The following is a 22,310-nucleotide window of genomic DNA, read 5'->3' as shown; positions in this document are numbered from 1 at the left end:
AAAATAATTGCACCTTGAAATTTAGCATCTCACAGAGATGAATTCTCAAGTGAACATTCTTGTGTCAGTTTGTTTGCTAAGCTAACTTGTTTTGCTTGTTTGAGCCCTGACATTTCCTAGAGATAAATAATATCTTCAGGAACATCTGCAAACAGATTTATGAACAAAGGAGGCAGCAAATCATGGAGTGACAACGTTTTGATCTATAGTCACCTGCTAACACAAATGTGATTAAAAAGGAAGATTAGAGACTGAGAAATGGCAACTATAATTCCCTGCCTCAAAAGTAAGTAATAATTTTCTGAAAAGACCAAAGGAAAATCTCAGTTCGATCTGCACAGATTTTTCTCTTTTCAGAATTCCATTTGTTGGTGGCAGCTTTCACAGTGTCTGAAGAAGGTTTCCTTTCTGACTGTTTTGAATCTTTTCTCAGGACTCGAGACTACCACCAATGGCTGAAGATCTTTTGGTTTGCTTAATCCATCACTTTCTGTTTAAAGTATGGTGCAGTAATGACTTTGAGTCCTGACACATTCACGATCTTTATACTGTAACAAAAATAGAATGCTGGAAGAATTCAACAGGTTAAGCAGCAGCTGAGATGGCCAAAGGGTATGTAAATGTTTCATCTCAAGACCCTGCATCAGGACTGAGAGGGAACAGGAACGATTGTCAGTATATGGTGGTACATAGGAAGTGGTGCAGAGGCTGGTAGGTGATAGTGGAACCAGATGAGGAGGGGATGATGGGTGGATGGAACCAGGTGGGGGAGAGCGAGTGTGACATGTCTGCATTTACCCCCCTCTCCCCAGGCAGAAATTGAACAAAGACCCAACCAGTTCCCTTCCACTAACACTCTCATCCACTTGGCAGACTTTGTCCTTACCCTTTTGTTCCCTGCCACTTTCTGCAGATAAAAAGGGGTAGCCGTAGGATCTCACGTGGGTCCTAGCTATGCCTGTCTTTTTATTGGTTATGCGGAACACCCTTGTTTCAAGCTTATTCCGGCACACCTCTCCTCATCTCTTTCTCTGCCACATCGATGACTGCATTGGCGCTGCCTCCTGCACTCATGCCGAACTTGTCAATTTCATGACCTTCGCCACCAACTTCCACCCTGCCCTCAAATTCATCTGGAACATCTCCGACACTTCTCTTCCTTTTCTGGATCTCTGAGTCTCCATCTCAGGAGACAGACTTGTCACTGGCATCTTCTATAAAACTGACTCCTACTGCTACATCCACTACACCTCATTTGTACGTTCTCCCCGTGTCTGCGTGCGCTTCCTCCGGGTGCTCCAGTTTCCTCCCACATTCCAAAGATGTACGGGGTAGGAAGTTGTGGGCATGCTATGTTGAGCTGGAAGTGTGGTGACACTTGCGGGCTACCCCCAGAACACTACGCAAAAGATGCCTTTCGCTGTGTGTTTCAATGTACATGTGACTAATAAAGATACCTTATCTTATCTTACCTCCTCCCACCCTACCTCCTGTAAAGATGCGATGCCTTTGCCTTAATTTTTCCATCTCCACCACATCTGTTCTCAAGATGAGGCTATCTGCTCTAGAACTTTTGAAATGGCCTCCTTCTTCTGGATGCATGACTTCTCCTCTGCCATAGTTGATGGAGCCCTCACATGCACTTCCTCCATTTCTCACATGTCTGCTTTTACCTCCCTCTCCCCAGAAACAACTGCAATAGTTCCCCTGGTCCTCACCTCTCAGCCAACCAGCCTCCACGTCCAACACATCGTCCCTCACCATTTCTACTAACTCCAACGTGATCCCACCACCAGCCACATTCTCCCCTCCTTCCTGCTTTCCCCAGGGACTGGTCTCTTTGGGACTCCCTGGTCCACTTATCCCTCCCCTCCTCATCACCTGGCACTGTCACCAAAGGGCTATCCCACCACATCCCTCCACCACCTAGTTCCATCTGTCCATCAGCCCCTCCCCATCTGGTTCCACCTATCATCTTACAGTCTCTATCCCACACACTCCCTCCCCATCCCCCACCTTGTTGACTTCCATCATTTGCCTCCAAAAATGCTGCTTAACCCACTGGGTCCATTGAGCTTTCTATTTTGTTCCAGATTTCAGCATCTGCCATCTCTTTTGTCTTCCCACTGTCTTTATAAACCTTGTTTGAAAGATCGACTGGTGTGCATCACCGCTGCAGCCAATAATGTTAATGTTAAAATAGGGCTGTGAAGTAACCTGAGGTTCCAGGTAAGTATCAGTACTCGGGATCTCAGGCCTCCAGATCTGTGGAATATCAAGTTGATGCCATTAAAGTTTTGAATTGTGGTGAGATTGGACACTTACCTTCAATTTTACAGAATTCTTCAAACCTGTTGCTTCCACTGACAAGCAGAAACTAACTCCTGGATAGTGGGCGTTTATACACTTAAATGGATAAATATCTCTCCTACATAGAAAACAGGGATTGGCAGATTAATTTATACCACTTGTTGTCCTGGTAATATGGCAGCAATTTTTTGTGGAAACTTGTGGCTGAATGTTACAGCCGAATGTGAAATTAGGATTGAATAACGTCAAGAGAACTTTCCCTGGTGTACTCATATCACCACACACTTTAAATGACACTGCAGAAAATGACAAATCCTTCCTCATAGAGGGCAGGAACCCACATATGTTGGTGAAAGAGACCAATAGTTAAGCATAAACCTATCCAAACTCAGGATGGTTCTGGTAAAATTAAAATCTCAAAGCATGATGTCAGGAATTCATCTTCTCTACCCCAGTAGCACTGTTGTAGCCCTTGTGTAACATATCAGAAGCAGTGGCAATTTTGCCTCTTCATCGGTGCCATTAACAAATCGCCTGTGTATGGTTGTCATTTGGGCGGCACAGTAGCGTAGCGGTTAGCGCAACACTATTACAGCGCCAGTGATCAGGGTTTGATTCCCGTCGCTGTCTGTAAGGAGTTTGTACGTTCTCCCGTGTCTGCGTGGGTTTCCTCCGGGTGCTCCGGTTTCCTCCCACATTGCGAAGATGTACGGGTAGGTTAATTTGGGTTTAAAGTGGGCGGCGTGGACTTGTTGGGCCGGAAGGGCCTGTAACCACACTCTAAATAAAATAAAAAAAATAAAATTTAGATGTATGTCCTATGTATATCATATTTTGTTTTAACACAAATGACGCTGGATATGCACAATGTGTCAGGCACCATCTGTGTGGAGTGAATGTTAATGTTTCAGGTGAATGACCTCTCTTCAGATTCAAAAGAAAATTAGCGATCAGTTGCTAAAGATAAACAGTCTGGAAATTTTAAAGCTTTATGTTTGATGCAATACACACAAAATGCTGGAGGAACTCAACGGTCAGGCAGCATCTATGGAGGGAAATAAACAATCGAGGTCTTGGGTCGAGACCCTTCGTCTGGACTGGAAAGGAAGAGGGCAGAAGCCAGAATAAAAAGGTGGGGGGGGGGGGGGAAGCACACGCTGGCAGGTAATCGGTGAGCCCAGGTGAGAGGGGGAAAGGCAGGTGGGGGATGAAAGGGAATGATGCAAGAAGCTGAAAGGTGATAGGTGGAAGAGGCAAAGGGCTGAAGAAGATACTCCTACCAGATTCCTCCTTCTTCAGCCCAGTTCAATGGTCCCAAATGCCAATCCTCTGGTGCAACCCACCTCCTCTTGGGTCAGACCTGACAATATGATCCCCCTCCCCCCACTCCCACCCCAATTTCCAGGCTCTGATTTGACAACTATAAGCCCTGAGGTTGCCTCTTTGCCATTACCATTATCTTAAAGTCTGTCTCCTGCTTTTACCCTCTTTCCTGACCAGAACACTAAGATGCCTTCAACTCCATGGGCCTCAAGTTTAACTAACAGTTCCTTATAGGGATTTGACCAAACCTCTTCTGGATATTCACACAAATTACATTTATAGATGGTCCCACATCTGATATTTTGGACCCATCTCCTAACTACTGTTTTTTAATCCCAATATGATTATAGAAAAAATTGTGCAGATCTTGATATCTTTTAGAAGTTTCTTACTCAATTTTCTGTAGTGCTTGCTATCTCTTTTGCAATCATTAGTTGTCTGGCAAACGTTTGGTTAAGATGTAGAGATAATTAGCAGAGACTGAAAGCAACAGAGAATATATTTTCTGGAGATATGTTACTGCTTTAATCTCTTCCAAATTAATGAAACAAGATCATTCTTTCCCTAACGCAAACAGATACCCTATTTTCAGACTTTTCATTGCTTTACTTATCTAGGTGTAAGCTTTTTGTTTTGGCTTAAATAATAGTTTAAATCTTTTCCAGGTGATGATTTATGACAAAACATATTCAGGCCTGACGAAAGATCAGTGACCTGAAACATTTACTGTTTCTATATCTACAGAGACATGACTGGCTGGATGTTTCCAGTATTCTTTTATATCAGATTCCACAGTGTTTTCCTTTTGTAATATGTTTCAATGTATTTGCTAAATTTCAGGGGAAATTAAGTCAGTGTTTCTATTTGATACTGATCCAGTCTCAAGCTATAAGCTTTCTAATGTACAAAATTTTGAAATGTTATTTCTACAAACAGAATTAGGGTGTCACCATTGGACTGATGGTGCTGAATCTTTGACATGCTGAATGTTACTTTGTTTGTTAGATGCTACATTATTCAAATAAATCTGTTGTTGAAATGCAGTCATTATGTTAAATGGGAGCTAACCAAGTTAATGCCAAAACTTTGCAATAAACCACAATATAGAGCATCAAAACCAAGATGAAAGTAAGTCCACTACTGAGTTTTCCACAGTGTCCTGTTACATAGATTCCTTGCAGCTTCACTGGGGAAGTGAATGATGCAGTCTGCTTTTTTTAAAAAAAATCCCACTGGGTTCTGGCTCTTGGGGATGAATCCACTTCAGATTAATTGGAAGCCTTCTTTCCTTGCTGCCTTTTATAATTTGTAATGAAAATGAGTATGTCTTGGCTCCTTAATTGTTCCAAATCAGGAGGCACAAATTTGTCCATAACTCTAAGGAATTTCTTAGACAAATACAAAAAATAGATGCTGTGATGGTGGTGCAGTGGGTGCTGCTCTTGAGCTTGGATTGAAACGTTGCTCTGAAGCTACTTGTTTTCTGTCTTATGCCAGTGATGTCTAAGCTGGATATGTTTTATGGTGATTGAACTTAAAAAAAAACAATTCTCTAACAGTAACATCCTTTAACTATGAGAGCACAATAAACTTGTGCAAAGAATGAAATATGTAAAGAGACTTCCCTGACTAAGGTATTTCTTACTGTTGGCATTTGAAATGTTCTGAATGAAAGTGGCTTAAACAGTGATCATTATTTAATGTTGTCTCTGCATAGTTTGCTTCTAATTTTCCTCTTAATGTATCACAACTATGTCACAAAAAACAAGAAATATCTAATAGTAGTTAGGCCAGGTTGCTTTATTTTTACAGGTTTTTGATGGTCCATAAATCAGTGTTTTAAAATAAAAACTGATCAGTTACCTTTACTAAAAGCACAGTGCTCATACTGATAATTATACTAATCTATGCATTATTTCAATTGCTAGTCATTTTATTTATTGTGACAACTATTCATATCTTGATGCCTACTATTCCTTACATAAGTACTTGAACATATAATTGAATGAGTCACAAAAAATAGGTGGATTTGGCACCTTTTGAAGGCTGCAGTGTAATATTCTACTTCTGGTGTGGTTACAGTCCTCTTTCTGGAGAAGAACATTAACGTAGCATCCTTCAAGATGCCCCAGAGTGTTTCACATTGAACGAAGCATATTCTAAGAGAAGTCACATTTGCAGTATGCAGACTGTACATTTAATTTTCAGTCTGACTTGTAGAGACTAAATTGGATAGTTGCAAAAAACAGGTGCTGGAGTCAGGATAAGCATGCCCTTATTTCTGATGCAGTGTGAGTGGCATCCACCACTTAAAGCCGATCTGCACTACCCAATATCAAACCATACTGTGTAAAGGGGTGCAACAGCAACAGGTGCTGAGAGGCTTTCTAGCACTCATTCTGATGCAGGAGTCATTAAGAAATGACACCAGAGTATGCACACGTGTTTTGTGATAGCAGAATGGAGGCTGCAATGTAGGGGACGCAGAGGAGGAGTATCCTATTAGATGGCATGGCAGTTATGTGCACTTGATGATAGAACTTCATTGGATCACTAAACGTAATTCTGTACTTACTGCGACTAAAGCAAAGTTTGTGATTTTATTTCTGGGTCCTCAGTGTGTGGAGGCACCTCTACACCTGTAGTGCTGTTGAACAGCCTGCAATGCAGATCTGGAACCACTTCTGTGAAATTTACTCACGTTGCAGCCCACTTTTGCTCACGCAGGTCTTTGCAACAAAATTGATTCTTGTTTTGGCAATTCTGGTCAAAGTTGTGTCCGTCACTGCAAACAGCTTGCAAGTAGATGCTCATTAAGTTTAAAAAAGATGTTCTTCCTGGACAAACCCCACAAACCTTCAACTTTCACAACTCATTCTCCACCTTCCCAACACAATCCAGTCCCCTCCCCATTGTCATATCTTCACTCATGACCCCATTCATAATCCAACTCAACCTTTGAAGCTGTGATTAATCCACCCCCACTACTGACCGTGTTGCAGTCTGGCAGGGGTGGGGTGCTGCCTACACCACTCCAAGACCTCTTTTCATGGGATCTACACTGCAAGGGAATTTTTCATTGACAGGCTGTCACAAAAGGTATGCACTGGCCAGTCAAGCATCACACGTCTCATACAACTACCCTGGCATGGAAGAAGTTTGAGGTCATCCTGCTTTTGTATCAGTTTGGGACACCTTCCACAGACAGTAAGAGGAGAAAGTTGAGGACCTGAAGCAATGCTGCAAGAATCTCAACGATTTTCCACACACAATCAAAATCAGTGCAGAAATCTTCAAATGTCATGTTGCACTAATTGAACCATCAGTCTCAGACACTGTTTAATGCACCTTCCTCTTCACCTGCCTGTGATTAATCTCTGTATATCAGATTTCGTATACAGCATTCATTTGCTCCACCAAGTCCTCATCCACTTAGCAATGCTGCAATTCACATCCCACATTCCATAATTTCTGCACACTGCCTGTTATTTTAACTGTGGCAGCACCACATCCCAAACACATTGTGCACTACTACTAACATGCTTCCTTCTCTCTTGCAGGACAATGTAGTACACAGCTGCAGGCAACAGCAGGTATATACCAGGGGACTTGCAAGACCTTACTCCTATGGAAAAAAAAGTGCAGTGCCCTCATCATATGTGCTAACACCCTGACCATTATGCCAGCTGGTGCCACTTACCACATCAAAGTTTATCTCACGCTGGTCATCATTTTGAAAACAAAGAACAAAGCTGAATTTTACAGCTGTAGAATCTCACAGGAGATTTGACCCAGAGAGCTTATTCTAACCAATCCAATGAGACCCACAACCCTGTTCCATCTTCACAGCTCCAAAATTCTCATTGAAGGTTGAGTATTGAATCAACTCTACCACTCTTTCAGGTTGTGCATTCCTAACCACAACAACTAAGTAAAATTAAATGATTAGCAGACAGGATGACACTTGTACCTCAACTAATTTGGTTGCCAATATCTTATCCCTAGCTGTTAAAAGTTTTATTTTTGTGGGATGAATTACTTGAGGCGTGATAGTGCACCACCTCTTGGTGTGGTGATGATAGAGCATTGTTTTGTCGCTAAAGGTTTAGCTCCATCTTGTGGAAATTTAATTGCTTCACTGTTTTGGAGGCGAACGTTCCAAACTCTTGCTGACAAACAAATTAAGAGTAAACAAGACGTGGCACCTAGTTATCAGCAAAGTGGAAAAATTCGACTTTCATTCAGAGAAATAAAGAAACATGTAATTTTACTTCACAGCAGGTTGCAAACAGTCACTATTTCTGATTACTCCAATTTTGCATTTGTTTAAGTGTATGTCTTCCTTTAAATACATGAAGCACTGTTACATTTCATATACAAACGGCCCAGGGGAGTGTTCCACATTGACCTGCCCAAATCCCTAGTCCACTGAAGAAAGAAGAACATGTTGTGGTTGTAGCCCATAAACCTATAGAGAGATACAACGTGGAAACAGTCCCTTCAGTCCACTAAGTCTGCACCATCATCAGGCATTCATATTTTTAACTATCCTTACCCTGACCTATTATATTCTGTCCACATGCACATCAACTCCTCCCACCAACCCCCCCCCCCCCCACACCGCCCCATATTCTACCACTCACCTACACACTAGGGGCATATTATGGTGCCCAATTAATCTACCAACTTGCACATGTTTGGGATGTGGGAGGAAATCAGAGCACCTGGACGAAACCCATATGGTCACAGGGAGAATGTGCTATTGCAAAATCCTCTTGCAGTTTAGACCCCAGTGAAGAGAGGTCAGAGTGTGATGGAGGGTTATTCTACAGTCAGTAGTGGAAGCAGATTAATCACAACTGCAAAGGTCGAGTTGGATTATCTGGGGGGGATCCCAACTGTTGGTAGGGCAGGTAACAATCTGGAGTAGGCTGGCTGAAATCAGGATTGTGTTGGGGAGGTAGAGGTGGAGATGTGAAGGTTGAAGGGTCAAGAGGTCCGGACAGGAAGGATGTTTTGTAATTTGGAGACCGTCTACTTGTAAGCAGTTGCACAACTCCACACAGACAGGACCAGAGGTCAGGATTGAACCCGGATCACTGGCAGCACCTCTACTAGCTGCACCATGTTGCTGCCTTTAAAAGCTAAAATAAATGGACAAGAAATTGTAGAGTGCCATTATAAGTGTGCTACATTATCGTTGCAAGGCCATGGGCACTACTGAGTTGGCATTAGATTTTCTCCTTTGTGATCCATCAGGGTGTTGGTGTTGGGTATCAAAACATCGGGGCTGGAGGAGTGGATAAAGGTGGGTGGAAACCAGGGCTTCCACTGGTGACATCAGAGGTTTGTGGCCGTTAGAGTATCACAGGGTCAGGCTATTTGGTGATCAGACTTCAGTATATTAGGGCCTTGAGACTGGACAATTGGGGTCATTATTTCATCGGGAATTTGGGACATCATGAGATCAGGGCAAGAAATGAATATGGAGTAGGAGGACTGTGCTTGGGCTGATAAAATAGTGTGTAATAGAGACCAGTGGGTGGGAAGGGGTGGAATCATTAGAGAGGATCCCAAAGAATAATGTAAATATGGAACTTAGGGGTCCTTGTCCAGTAATGCACAATGAAACCACAATTGTCCTGGGAGTGACCAATGATGGCTACTCCCAGGACTAAATTGCCTCACATTACTCCAGAAAGAGTGTTGCAGAAGGAGGATAGAGTCATAGTCATAGTATTGTACAGAACAAAAACGGCCAACCTTTTAACTTATCTACACTAAATGACGTTTGAAGGTTGCTTGAAAGAAACCAGTAGTAAACATCCTGTACACAATGCAACCAATAAAGCTGGCCAAGGTGCTGGAGTTCCAAACAAGTAACCTGTCTAAAGAGTGGAGCGAATAGAAGAGTTTAATCCATATATTGAAATGGCAATGGCAGCAAATCCAAACCAGATGGAAATAAACAGGTCATATTGCCTCACTGGTCACAAAAGGAGGGAATTGTACCATACCATATAACCCTCAAACAAGAATCTGGAGAATGCATATAATGCCTTACAAGTAAATTATAATTCACTTAGAAATGAAACTGTCCACTGTTGCAAGTTCCTTCGTGCAACTAGGAACAGGGAGCATCCTTTTATATTTCCTTAATGGCACTAAGATTGTCAACGGATAACTACAACTTCTCAGAAATAGTGAAATCTGTAGTCCAGCCAAAGAGAATGACTCCCACATGAGACAAATAAATTCTGCTGAACCTTATCGATCTTATTGAGGTGTATAAAATCATGAGGGGCATAGATAGGGTCAGTACACACAGTCTTTTTCCCATGGAAAGGAAATCAAAAACTAGGGGGCATAGGTTTAAGATGAGAGAGGAAAGATTTAAAAGGGACCTGAGGGACAACTTCTTCACGTAGTGTATGATGCGTATATGGAATGAGCTGCCAGAGGAAGTGGTTGAGGCAGGTACGTTAACAATATTTAAAAGTCACTTGGACAGGTACATGGATAGGAAAGGCTTAGAGAGAAATGGGCCAAATGTGGGCAAATGGGACTAGCTTAGATGGGCATCTTGGTCAGCATGGACCAGGTGGGTTGAAGGACCTGTTTCCATGCTGTTTGACTCTATGACACTACCAGTTGAACACAATGTACCTTGTGTCAAATGAGGTCAATTCTTTGAAAGGATGGTGCTAGGTGTATCAATAGCAAGATATCGGTTTAAGGTCAAACCAGTGACATTTCAATTTGACTCAGCAGTAACATCTAATGTCCTTCTGAGGCAAGACATTTATCTTCAGGTGAAATCAGGCTTCTATTGGTGGCATTGGTTGAATCCCAAGTCACAGACTGTCAGCGATCAACAAGACCTATTCAGACAGGTGCTGAGAGATGCTCTCAGGAGAAGGTGAAATACAAAGTATCAAGAATGTATGATTTGGATTTTGATAAAAAGATCAAAAGAATGTCATATCTACAGCCTGAATTTTAAGGTGAAAAAAAACGGAACCAATTAAGGTTTAAGATGACAGGCTCATGTAAATTCACACAATCCAAGCAATCATTCAGTCACAAAACTCAGAGGTAAAATCTCTGGATTTCTTTTGGTGCCTTGAGCTAGTGAGTATTGGAATAGAAGGATAGGTCAGAAGAGTGGCTGAAGGGATGGTACAGAGAGAGGAGCTTTAGGTTCCTGGATCACTGAGGACCATTCGGGGGAAGGTGGGACCTGTACAAGAGGGATGGAATGCACTTAAACTGGAATGGGTCCAATATCCTAGCCAGAGGGTTTACTAGTGTTGGTAGAGAACGTTTAAACTGAGTTGGCAGGGGAAAGGGGCTCGGCGTTTGGATGGGGAGGTGCAGTCACCTAGAAGAGAAAAAAGTTCGTAAGTTTGATAGTCAGAGAAGGAGGCTAAATGCACTTGAGGGGAATACAAAGCTAAACTGTATCTATTTAATGCAAGGGGTCTAACTAGTAAGGCAGATAAACTCAAAGCCTTCATTAACACATGGGACTATGATACTGTTGCCATCACTAAGCCATGGTTGAAAGAAGGGCAGGACTGGCAACTGAATATCCTGGGGTATGGAATTTTCAGGCGAGGCAGAGGAAGATGTAAAAGAGAAGTGGCATTGCACTGTTAGTCAAGGAATGCATTCCTTCAGTATTGAGGGAGAATGAACTTGAAGGCTCCTCAATGAGGCCAAATGGGTAGAAAGCAGGAACAAAAAGGGTGTTGTCACTTTGCTGGAGATGTATTACAGACAACCTAACAGGAGATAGAAGAAAAGATATGTAGGTAAATAGCAGAGAGGTGCACTATAAGTAGGGTTATTGTACTAGGGGATTTCAATTTCCCAAATATTAACCAGGATCGCCATAGCACAGAAGAGCTTTTTGACACAGTATGCAGGTAGACAAATGAGGGAAGGAACATTACTGGACATTGTCTCGGGGAACATGGCTGGCCAGGTGGAAGGAGTGTCAGTGGGGGGGCATTTTGGAGAAAGTGTCCATAACTTCATATATTTGAAAGTGGTTATGGGAAATGATAAGGATAGATCAGGAATAAAGGTCTTAAACTGGGTAAGGCCAATTTCATTAAAATAAGACAGGACCTGGCAAGGGTAGACTGTGAGCATCTACATCTGCACAGTGGGAAATATTCAAAGGAGAAATAACAAAAGTTCAAGGCCATCATGTTCCCATAAAGGTGAAAGCTAAGGGTAACAAATACAAGGAACCTTGGATGTCGAGGGATATCCAGGGTTGGAGAAAGAGAAGAAAGGAAGCAAATAGCAGGTATAGAGAACTAAAGATGGGGCATGTCCATCAAAGGAATAAAAAGTGTAGCAAGATGCTTAAAAAGGAAATTAGGAAAGCAAAGAGGGGTCATAAAATATCACTTATGAACACAATTAAATCCAAAGGGAAAGAGTAAGACCCATTCAGGACATCAAGGGCAGTCTGTGTGTGGAGCCAGAAGGTACTGGTGAGGTCCTAAATGAATACTTTTCATCAGTATTCATAAAGGAAATGGACTTTGTAGTTGGAGAATTCAGTGGAGAGGTGGATTAAAGTCTAGTACAGGTCTCCATAAAAAAAGAGAAGATATTTGATGCCTTAGCAGGCTTAGAGGGGTCCTGAACTCTGCATTAAGTGGCAGGGATATGACTTTAACAATGTGTTAATACAGGAGATGGCCACTTCATGCCTTCCCTGATCTCAACCTGAAGTTTTCAATGACCACCGATTAACGTGAACATTCATTTATTGTCTTTCAATGGTATGGAATCAGAGTGTCCTACACTCAATGATTGGTTTTGATGACCTTAAAGTATCAGTGTAGTTAAACTGTGAGGTTTTTATTTCCTGAAGACTGGTTCTCATCTTAATTAATATCTGCTATCCATAATTTCATTATTCCAGAATACTCCCTAACATGATAGTCACAGCAAAGTCCGTGTTGTGATACTTTGATGATAAGTAGGAGCTGATGACACAAGCAAACACCTCAGGGAAGTTTCTTGGAGCAATGATTTTGCACAAGGTCAGCTGATGACACACTTGAAGATGCATTATACACAACCTGAGAAGAAACTTTCTGCTGTGATCTTTGTATGTGTAACAGGGGGTTACGCCATTACACATATAGGACAATGATTATAAGTCACTTGAGGTCATTGCTCTCAAGTCCCCATAGAGCAGCAAAAAAATTGCAAATACAGAAATATTGGAAGAACTCAGTCAGTCAAGCACCATCTGTGGAAAGAGAAGCCAGTCAATGTTTTGGCTCAGCTACCCTTCTTCAGAAGAATTTGCAGAAACTGCCAGAACATCACACAAAGCTTTTGTATTGCCCAGGCAAAGACGTGTTTACACCGACATGCTTAGCCAAGCTTATGTCAAGTATACAAGAAATGCCAAGGCTACTGAGCTTGAGACAATCAATATGGTGAGATACATCACAATCTCTCAGCTGTTGATACAAGAGACAAGTTGATTTAATATATCACTTCAGTGAGTTATTCCAACAGATGAACGAGACACAGCATGAGGCTGAATCTGTTTTCATACCATACTTCCACGTGAGATTTAGGCAGTTAATGGAATATGACCTTCAGTGATAAAATGCATTTAAGCAGATGGGGAGTTCTCACTGGCCCAAGGATAAGTCGACAGTGGATTCTGTAAGATACGTGTTGGACTTAATACTTGACAATAAAAGTGACAATGTCACCAGCAGATCTTTGGTTCCATGTCTTGGAAGACCAACAATCTGATAACAATACCAGTGTAGAGAAAGCAGATGCATTCCAAACTTGTCCTGGCCTGAAAAGATGGGATGGTAGGTACAAGGCTTCACCATAAATGGACATTGTAATTAAAGAAATGATTAATATAAGGTTTCAGCAACTTTCAAAATAAATGGAATAGATTTTACTCCTTTACGTCTCAGGTAAGAGGAAAGATGATTGGCTGAATTATCCTCAAGGCATAACCGCTAAAGAAGACTATTGTTCTTGAGTAACTGGTGAGTCTTCTGCCAAGGACCAGATAGTAACATGCATACACACTGATATGACTCATCCACTGCAATTGGTTTCCTAATATGATTTTCCTATAATATTGTTGTCTTGCCTTTGATTCACTGAAGTTCACTGTTAACAGGAACTGTATTGTCAGTGAATACTGAAATAAGATTCTTTGTAAAAATCTTATAAAGTAAGGGACTGTTGTCTTGATGATATGTTGGAGAGCATCCAGCAGCCATTGCTGGCTCTCCCAGTAATGGTCAGGCTTTCATGTGTGAAGGAACACTTAGGAGGAGGACAGGGAAGAGAACAATCAGACACTTAACACTGCAGCAGCTGCACCGAGTTTCCATTTAGAAAGCAAGAAAGCTTTTCCATGGAAGTGTGTCAACATGTTTTTGATATAGATTTGTTGTCAATTTTCCAGCAAATGCTCTTTCGCTAGTGGTAAAGATAATACTGAGAGTGGAAATGAAGTGAAATGGAATTCAATCTTTGCCAATAGATAGAAAACATAAGGGAACAAATTTACCTTCCTGTGCTAAGTGAAAGTGATTTGTTTTGGCCCATTTAAAGCTGTAAAATGGCAAGGTAGCTGAATGTTTGCACCCTTGGAAATGAACAGCAGATTTTAAGATAACTTTACAGGGAAGCTGGCAGTTTTAAGTTACATTGATTAGCAAAGAATCAGACTTGGTTGCTTATATGGTATGGGACTTATTTTGTTCCCCAACATCCCCCCAGTTCCACAGCAACCACCATCACCACCAGCACCACCACCACCTATTGCCCAGGCAATTGCCTTTAAACCAAGCCTGCAAGCAGAGATTAACCCAAAAAAAAAACAAAATAAAATGTGCTCAGTTTCTGCATCTTTCCTTTTTGATGATCAACTCTGGAAATACAAAAAAATACAGTTTCTTAAACTTAGAGGTTTTAGTTTGCATATACAAATCTACTTAACAGATTGGTAGAATCAATATTTGCAGCACACATAGTTCTTCACTAGGAGATGGTTGCTCCTCACGAGAAATTAGAAGTCTGGAAAATGTGCAACCAATTCACTCATCCAATCCATAACTGTTAAACTTATTTGCATATCTTTTTTCTGTACAGGTTGGCTTTTAAAGTAAGGTGCACAATTCCAGTGAATCTACAATAGGTTCAAGAAGTAATTCGGACAGATACATGCTGATTTCATCTCTTCCAAACTAAAAATCATTTTCAAATTTGTATTTCTAACACTACCCAACTGGGTGCTTACATAAATGTGAATATTACTGTGTTACTAAATTAGTTGCCATGTATTTCAAATTGTTTATTCAGTCTTTGCACCACTTAGTTGCACAAACTATTACATGTGATGTTCCTTCCTTTTATGCAGAATCTGTTATGCTCCAATATCAATTATGTGAAGTGTAAATGTTAAGCTTCTTAAAGCTGATCTTACGCTTCCCTGGAAAAGGAATTAATATGAGCTGATACATTAAGCTGACTTTTCGTTCACTTAAATCTTTTTTACATTACTCAGATTTCAAAAATTTCTCTAATACTCACATACTTTTTGATGTTGACAAGTCAAGCTCCTGACTATGACATTTTAAGGTTTAAGGTCCAGACATTATGCACTTTCTGTTAAAACAACTTATCTGCTCCTTTTCTTGACATGCCATGTAAGCTTGTTGACTTCCTTTTTTAAATAGTTGTTTTAATGCTGTTCAGATGCCTTTGTGGATATCGTGTTTCCTGAGCCAAACTACATGACATGAAAACAGGTTAGTTTTTTAAAAGAAGTGTATAATGCCTAATCAATGAATAGAACATTGCTTCAAGCCAACTCTCGGCTTCATTCCAAATACCAATATCTTCTGAGAAGTATGTGTTGGTTGTACATCTGAATTCGTATTTAACTAGAGAGGGAAGAATAAAAAGGAGTTAGGAGATGAACACATTATTGGAAAACTAGCAAGAAAATATTGAAGTATTAGAAATTTCTGTGAAAATTGAAATTGACATAACCTTCCTACAATATTTTATAGAACTTTAGAAATATTTAGTTTGTTTTAGCAGTCAGCGGTACAATTAATTAAATAAAAGCAGTAGTACTTCTTGGCAATTAAATGGACATTTAGGTCTGCCATTGTTTAACTCTAGATTACCTCCCAGGTATTGTCATATCTTATCATTAAACCAAAGGTACTGGACACTGGAGCTCAGTTGACTTAAAAATGTCATCACTTAAATCAAGTTTCTTTGCTATTGCCAAAAGTGCTATACTTCCAGGCCTTCCTAACTTCAGGACTTTGGACTTGAAGCTCAAGGGTAAAATGTACACCATTCCTCTGTAGATCTCTGAGAAATCAACTTAAAGTATTTGCAAGATGGGGTATACCTAAGTGAGCTCACAGTGAAAGGGTACATTGCCACAAATAGCTACAAATTATAAACCAGGACAGATATTAGGTACCAACCTCATCAGCTAAACATTCCTCTGCACCTCGTGTAATGTGGTGTTAAAAAGTCCATTGTGCACTGGTGGAGACCAAGCCATCAAAAACAAAATACCTGGTGCTGTGTTCGCAGAAACCTTAACATAGGGAATGGGATGAGATAAATGAAAGACTGACTGTTAAACCTAAGATGTCAGATGATTGTAAGGCTGGTAATGCTGTACTGTTGTGCAAAAAGGGAGGAAGGAATTAACCTAGTAATTACAAAGTTGTTGGTTTAACTTTCAATGCTGGGTAAAATATTGGAAGCTATTCTAAGGGGCAATATAAACCTTCATTTTGAAAAGGCATAGCTTAAGGAGGGACAGTCAGCATGGGTCTGTTAAGGGAAGGTAATGGTAGCCATTTATTATTTTTCAGAATGTAACAGGAAGGGTTGATGTCGGCAGTGCTTTTGACATAGCCAGTATAGACTTCAGCAAGGCTTTTGACAATGTTTCAAATGACGGTTTGGTCAAAAATATAAAAGCCCATAGAATCCAATGGAAAGTGGCAAATTGGATCCAAAATCAGCTCAGTAGCAGGAAGCAAAGTATTTAAGATGAAGATGTTTTTATGACTGGAGGTGTATTAGCACTTACAAGGGGTTTCTCAGGTCTCAGTACTTGGTCCCTTGCTTTAATGATTCAGAACAAAATGTCGGGGGCATGATAAAAGAGGTTTCTAGGTGATATTAAAATTAACTCTATGGTTGACAGTGTGGAGGAAAACTCTAAATATATGGATAAATATAAAGGAAGATATAAGTGACAAATGGATTTTAAACCTGAGAAGTGTGACATGCATTTGGAGAGGTGCAAGAAAGGGAGGCAGTTTACCATAAAGACGGGATATCAGTTGTATGGGGAAACAGAGGGAACCTGGATCCACAGATCCTTAAAGGTAGCAGGGTGGGCTATAAAGTGGTTAAAAAGCTGTGCGGGATGCTTTCCTTTATTAACTGTGGCACAGAATATAAGAACCCATGGACCTGTGGGAAGGATAAGGTCAACCTTAGTGGAGCAGCACTTGAAGCAATGCCCTCAGTTACAAAAAAAAGTTAGAATTGTATACAACACTAGGTGGGTCACTGCTTGAGTATTGCATACTCTTCTTGTCACCATATTGGAAGGAAGATGTAATTGCACTGGAATTGGTACTGCTATTGATATTGGTTGGTATTGGTTTATTATTGTCACATGCACCAAGGTACAGTGAAAAACTTGTCTTGCATACCGTTCATACAGATCATTACACTGTGCATTGAAGTAGTACAAAGTAAAACAATAACAGAATGCGGAATAAAGTGTAACAGCTACAGAGAAAGTGCAGTGCAGGTAGACAATAAGGTGCAAGGTCGTAATGAGGTAGGTTGTGAGGTCAAGGGTCCATCTTATCTTTCTAGGGAACCGTTCAATATTCTTATAACAGTGGGGTAGAAGCTGTCCTTGAGCCTAGTGGTATGGAGAGCCTGGAAAGAGTTCAGAGGAGGCTTACAAGATTATTTCCAGGAATGGAAAATTGTAGCTGTAAGGAACAATAGAATCATAGACTCAGAGAATCATTCAGCACTGAAATGGGCGCTATCGGCCCACCTTGTCTATGCCAACCATAGTGCCTATCTATGGTAATCCCATTTATCTCCATTAGTCCCATATCCTTCTATGCCTTTCCTATCTAAGTACCTGTCCAAAAGCCCAGTTTTAAGGTGAGATAGGCTAGGGTTGTTTTCTTTGGAATGGAGGGGAGAGCTGATGTGACTCTGACCCTCAGTGGAGCAGTCACTCAACACACCAGAAGTAACTTGAGTTTAACATGTGCGAGTGGGAAAAATACGGCACAGGTTCAAGAAGATCATGGCACTGGGACAAAGTGCCTCAAGCACCACTACGTGACAATGCAGTGCCATTTTAAAGCCACTTTTTATAGGCCGTTAAGTTTCAAGGCCACGATATTTTACACAATTGCAACCTTCTTTGCTCTTTTACCCATTGTGTGAACGTGAATGCACTTTGCTTTTTAATAACCCACTTGTTTGCGATTTGTTTCACCCACTGAGCTTGTGGAAAAACCAAAAAGCTGTGTATTAATAATCTGGTGCAATCCTCATCATACTTATCAGGGAGATGCTCAGATGCCTGATGAGAATGCAAGCAATAAATAACCTGCGTGTTATGGATTCATGAGTTATGGAATTATGGGAATATAGTAGACATTAATTCAAACAAGAACCAGTCTTCAGTTCTTAATGTAAATTACAAGCAGTAATCAGTTTGATGTTAAAAGGACAGCTTTGTAAATAAACAGTACTGTCCAGAGAGAACAGGCTACTGGGCCACAGCATTGGGCTGGCTGCTCAAGAGACATGGTTTGCAAAGTGATGTGCCCATGAGACTGTCTTGTGTACATCAGCCAAACATAAGACAATGGGGTTATGTTAATTGGTCTACATCAAAACAGGCAACACTGGCTAAGTTATTTTACACCATTGTGACAGAGTTCAAGGAAGCTTGAAGACCAGACTGATATTGTCACTTAGGACATCAAATGTGGTCACAGGTACATTTGCTCTATCAATAGTTGGGATATTTGTGTACTCAGAAAGTCAGCCCTCATAGCAATAATTTTGGGTGTCTGGGTTCTCTGTCCTCAGAAGCTTTTAGATCATCCAGGTGAATGATTTTGCCCCAGCAAAGCTGTTTGAACATTCAGAGGAGTCACCCATTGTAGATTCGTAACCCAATGGAATCATTGTCAGACTCAAAATATTGAAGTAAACAATGTCATTGTGACTATTGAAATTGTATCGAATCACCTGCTGTTATCATTGATCTTAAGAATATAAAAACGTAATGTACTTTGAGTTTGGGAGACTCTACCAAGAGGGTTTCCAGGAGAATATTTGCTTGTCATGACGACTAAAGACTTCTATACCACCAATTTCAGTGTCTCTCTGGTGATTCAGATCATGGTTATAACACTGGGTATCAACTTAATTCTTTCTTTTCCTGCTTACAAATAATTTGCATACAGTGCCACTCATTTCGCTTAGAGTTAAGCTTAGATTTAAGCTTAGATTTGGAAACCAAACATTTCTGATTCCTAGTCTTCACACCTGAAGATACAGAGGAGTTTGAAAAATTAATGAAATTTGAGTATTGAATAACTTATTAGTAAGATGAATCCTTCAGACTTATGTTCAGCCATTTCAACGGAAGTAACTCCCAGACTTATATGGTTTAAGTAACACACATCTGAATTACTGTTTTCCATGCATTCCCTAGATATGAATCACAATCTCTGCTCCCACTGCAGGGCACACTGTATGACCAGGACTTACTGACTGGTGGATGGCATTATATCTGTCACTACACTTCATCACATGGGGTCCAACAATGGGGTTCAGTCCTGCAGAGATTCTCCTGCATCAGAAAATAAGCTGCTGGAGCAATGCAGAGGGCCAGTCAGCATCTGTGGAGGGAAATGGACAGTCAACATTTCGCGTCAAGACCCTTCATCTAGACACTTCCCCAGTATCACACTGTGGAACCTTGATCTCTGATCCTAAGCCACGTCAGACCCCCTTTTCAGAGGGCCTTCCATTCTCTGAGTTAGGAGGCAAAGGGTAAGGTCAGTTATTTTTTTAGATATTTTACTTTGGTAAGAAGTTAGAAGTGTGTTAATATATTTGTAATTAGCTATTTTTGCATTAAAAAATCATAGTTTTTAAAAATGACTGAGCATCTGACAATAAAAATCGTTAAAGTGTCTATAGCTTTGACAGGAGGCATAGTTCTCCTCCCCCCTCCTCCCCTGCTCCCCAACTCGCCTTCCTCCCCCCACAGCAATGCCTTCTGTCAGAACCTGTCAGGCTGGTTCCAAGGATGGGCCTCTGCAGTGCACTGCCTGCAAACTACATGCCTCACTTGGAATGTCATTGAGAAGCTCATGTCCATGAATGGAAGCTGAGTGTACATGAGAGTAGGCATTGACCCAACCACCTCTCCTGGCATACAGATCCTGCCCCATCTTTGATCGAGTCTGAGGGTTCCACATTGACCTCTTCAGACCTAGCAGAAGAGAGGAAGGGATAGCCAAAGAAGAAGAACTCACCTCTTGGAGCCCCTCCAAGATGCCTCTCAAGTGCAGAGGCTGAGCTTGTTTAGCCCACTGTAATAGGAAAAGGTAATTTTGGGCAGGGTCCATGTGTGGCGAGTTTGAACAACAGGCAGGGTCTGACACAGTCTCGCCTGTTGACCGCGAAAAGCTGTGCAATGTTTTTGAGGCACGACGCAAACACAAGTCTGCATTTTAGAAATTGTTATTAGGTTTGTCATGATCATCTCTATTTTGGGGGTGGAGTAAATTAACCATGAAAATAGGTAATAAAAAAACCATCCGAAATGTTGATAAAGGACATTAGCTTACTTTCTTCTCTTCCTTTCCCGTGTAGAAAGTTAACTAATATTGAACAGTGATTGAACATTACATAATTCATCATCAAATGTTTGGCTGTAATTTATTTACGAATATGTTGTTGGGAGGTTAAGCACAGGATATGCCCACACACGTTTGGCAGTCTTTTATTCTTAGAGGCAATTTGCATGCAAATTTTGTTTTAGCTTGGGGTGAGAAGCAAGGGTAGTGGGAGGAGCGATTGTGATTCATATCTAGGGAATGTGTGGAAAACAGTAATGCAGATGCGTGTTACTTAATCCATTCCAAAGATGACCTGAGAGGTCAAAACTAATTTCAAAACAGAGTTTAAAGAAATAGTATGCTTTTAATTTGACAAGTTTTGAAGCATTACTTTATAAAATTAAAAGACCTTTTTAGCATTCAAAAAATTAGAATACAAGGACAAAAGCCTTGTCCATAGTTGTGAATGTAGTTTTATTTTCTGATATGTACCAGCTCTCAGTTATAAGTTTCTCAGTTTTGTGCTCAACCAATCAAGAGTAAACTGTGCTGGAATTTCTTGTTTGATTGCTCTGTTTTTTCTTTGGGGATATTTGCCTGAAAATCTATAAAAGATTGTGAAAATTCTTGCAGAATTTTTGTTTGGGATAACTTCAGTTGGTTTTTGTAGTTTTCAAAGCATCATGGAGAGTCGAGAACGAGGGGTCACAGTGACAGGACACAGGGTGGACCATTTGGAACTGAGATCAGGTGAAATTTCTTCCTGCAAAGACTTGAGGAATTTTTTTACCACAGAAGGCAGTGGAGGTCAAGTCATTAAATATATTCAAGAAGAAGGGATCAAGAGACAGAGAGTAAAGGCAGGAACAGAGTATTAAAATGGATAATCTTTCTTTAATTTCAAAAATAAATTTTATTCATAAAAATTTATACCAAAAGCAAACTCACCGTGAATGAATCTGTTTATATTTCTGTTTTGAAATGATTAACATGGTCTTAAAGTAGTACACAAAATATAAGAGAATTCAGAACTTGGGCGTATACTGGCATCGAGAGACATTGATGTGAGTGCAAGAGTTTAAACAAAGGTACATGATTTATTACCATAGGACATTAATTAGATAATTGCAATGTAACTTAATTGGAAACACACTCCACATTCAGGTAAAGGACAGTCACAATCACAAATGAAAAATATGACATGCAGTTGTACAATGTCTTTCACAATATCAGGATGTTTCCAAGTGCATTACATACAATGAGTTATTTCTATTGTGGCATTTACTGAAAGGTGACGAAGACTCATGGCCCTCTGAGTGAAAGAATTTCACCTCATCTCTGTCGTAAATGGACAACCTGTTATTTTTAAACAATAACCTCCAAATTCTACATTCTCCTCAAGAAGAAATACCTTCTCCACATCCACCCTGTTAAGACTTCTCAGGATTTATTTGCTTCAATTAATTCACCTTTCACTCTTCTAAACTCCAGCAGATACATGCCTAGCTTGTTCAATACTTCCTCTTTCACCAACGCTGTACACAGTACTCCAGATGTGGTTACACCAATCTACATTAATTATAAAAATATATTGCTTAATGTAGCTCTGCAGTAAAAGAAAATGGCTCCATACGTTATTTTAGTATGTGTTGGCTGACATCAATGAGGTTTGGCAATGCATGTCAAAGGAGCATTTTTCAGTGTATTGAACCTTTCATT

At 40.5% G+C, this 22,310-nt stretch overlaps 1 long non-coding RNA gene across 1 annotated transcript; it reads right to left on the bottom strand.

Annotated features, from left to right (window-relative positions):
* Positions 1-15,493: 15,493 nt before the first annotated feature.
* On the bottom strand, positions 15,494-20,421 carry LOC127582798 (uncharacterized). The gene is made up of 3 exons (XR_007958171.1): positions 20,286-20,421; positions 19,513-19,643; positions 15,494-15,593 (listed from the first exon to the last, which is right to left on the bottom strand). It is a non-coding gene; the product is annotated as an uncharacterized LOC127582798 (long non-coding RNA).
* Positions 20,422-22,310: the final 1,889 nt, after the last annotated feature.

This window comes from Pristis pectinata, chromosome 25 (assembly GCF_009764475.1).
Source record: "Pristis pectinata isolate sPriPec2 chromosome 25, sPriPec2.1.pri, whole genome shotgun sequence".
In the NCBI taxonomy this organism is placed as follows: Eukaryota; Metazoa; Chordata; class Chondrichthyes; order Rhinopristiformes; family Pristidae; genus Pristis; species Pristis pectinata.
The sequence above is the reverse complement of the archived record's forward strand: the minus strand, read 5'-3'. Positions and strand labels throughout refer to the sequence as shown.